Below are 2,479 nucleotides of genomic sequence, written 5' to 3' on the forward strand. Positions count from 1 at the left end.
CTTGCCACTGTGCTTTTGTCCAACCTCCTGACTTCACGAATGAGGAAACTGAGGACCAAAGAGAAAGTGACTCTTTCAAGTTCTGGCTCCTCAGGGCCAGAGATGTGCCTAAAACCTGGTGTTCTTGTTCTCAGGCCTGTGTTCTTTCCCATTATACCCTCCTGAATTAGTTAATAAGCATATATGGATCACCTGCTTCCGTGTGCTGGTCTTCTCTGGCTCGCCCCATTTATGTTTAGTTACGCTGTCTTGGGCTGGCGGGGAGAGTGGTCCCCTCTATAGAGGGATGACTAGCTCGCCCCAGATTGGCATCCCTACCGTGGCATTTTCTCTGCCATCCCATACTCATCGGACCAGATTTCCTCTCTGGAGCCTTTTGTTTCCACCATTTTCCATCTCTCCCCCTGCAGATTCCTTGGAGCCTGAAAGACCCCTGGTCTCCCTCAGAGAGAGAGGTGTTGTGTTTGGGATGCTCCTTTCCCCATGTCTCTATCGGATTATGCTAGGTCCACCCAAAGGCAAGGGAGGAGAAAGAAAAGGGGTGGGGCAGGCCACTTCAGGGGAGTTTTCTGGGGCAGGACCTCGGAGATGGAAGAAGGGAGGCTACCTGTATAGATAGCCACCTGCAATGATGCATAGATAGATGTCACCCAGAGCCACTGCTTAGTGACAGTAAAAAGCCATGGTCCAGCCAGGGTGAATTCCATCCTCAGAATACCTGGCATCCTTCATCCGGGTCTGTTAGGGCTTCCCTGCTTGGGAGAACAAGTACCTTGGCACACTGGGCATTTGCAGATGTCCAAACCCCTGGGTTCTGCCTCCCTTTGACTGTTCTGCACGTCTGTGCTCACTTTTGTTGGACTAGTTAGTGGGTGAAGAAGAATGTCCAGGAGAAAGCGATAGAGAAACTGCCATCAGCTGGGTTGCTCTCCTGTATAACGCTGGAGACCTGTGGGGCAGGTGAGGGGCTTTTTGCTGCAGCCTGGTGGCGGATGCGAGCAGTGCAGCCTCCCCTGGCCCCGCCTCTGCCTCTGGAACTCCGCTTACAGGTAGGGAGAAAGTGTCCTCAGGCTGGCTGCCTGAGCATTTCTCCCCTGTGTAAGCTCTCGCTCTCTGGAAACTAGATACTCCCTATACCCTCCTCCATGGCCCAAGCAGGGCTCCCCAGTACAGTCAGCTTGCTTTGGAGCTGCCCAGCTGCAAGGGTGTGTGGGGTGCTGAGGATGGCCAGGCTTCTCTTTTCTATTGCTGGTGGTTGCCCTGTTCTGGACTCTGGCGCCCCGCCCGCCCCCCCCCCCCCAGCTCTCCCCAGCTTATGGGGCTCTGAGCCTTGGCTTCTATGTCTCCAGACTATTTGCAGACACCAGTGCCCTCTCCCAACTTTCCTCTCTTCACATAAACTCCTCGGGACTCTCAGCTGCTCTGGGTTCCCTGGCATTAAGCTCCCCTGTCCAGGAAGGTCTCTGCTCTGGATCAAGGGCCCCACTGGAGACAGCATGTCTGCAACCATTCCCCTCTCTGACTGCCTCTTCCACCCTGGCACCCAGGATTGAGCCTCTGTGGTCCGTGGTGGGGAGGTGGGGGGGGGTCACAGAGGGCCTTGGTGGGGTGGGTTGGGTCCAAGGGAACACTGAGTCAGGAAAAGGGACCTCAGCCCAACTTCATAGCTTATGGGAGATCTCTCATTGGGCCCACAACATGGGCAATGAATAACAATATGACTCTTTGTTTTTAAGTTTATTTATTGAGAGAGAGAGAGGGAGAGAGAGAGAGCTAGCAAGCACACATGGAATGGGGGAGGGGCGGAGAGAGAGGGAGATAGGGAGAATCCCAAACAGGCTCCGTGCCTCGGGGCTTGATCTCACAAACTGTGAGATCATGACCAGAGCTGAAACCCAGTTGGACGTTCAACCGACTGAGCTACCCAGGTGCTCCAACAATTTGACTCTTTAAAGTGTCCAGAGCAATTTACTCCAGGAGTGTGTGTGTGTGTGTGTGTGTGTGTGTGTGTGTGTGTGTGTGTGTGTATACATGCACATATATGCATAAAGAAGAGATGCAGGGTTATAACCTGGGGTCTGATTCCCTCTCATCTAGGCTGTTTGAGTTTTAAACTGGTGGCCTGATCTGGCAACTAGGATTTATTTGGCCAGTATGATATTTAAAGAACAACTCTTGAAGGTGAAGGCTTCCAAGCACTGTCCAGTTTGCCACAGGTTCTCCCGGTCCCTATTACTCACACCTGACCTTCTCACATAACCTGTGCCCTGGGGGAAGAATGGATAACTCTGTGCGGGGGTGAGGAGGGTACCAGAACCCTTCCTTGAGCAGGACAGGGGACCAAAGGCAAGTGGTCTCAGGTGGTCCCAGTGCCTAGAAGGGGGGTGGTTCATGGCTTGTTCATGTGGGAATTTCTGTAGACCCTCTGACGCAATTTATTAATCCTGGTCAGCTCCCCCTCCCACCTAGGCTCTCCCCT

Source organism: Hyaena hyaena, unplaced genomic scaffold, assembly GCF_003009895.1.
Source record: "Hyaena hyaena isolate Hyena2069 unplaced genomic scaffold, ASM300989v1 scaffold_108, whole genome shotgun sequence".
Taxonomy (NCBI): Eukaryota; Metazoa; Chordata; class Mammalia; order Carnivora; family Hyaenidae; genus Hyaena; species Hyaena hyaena.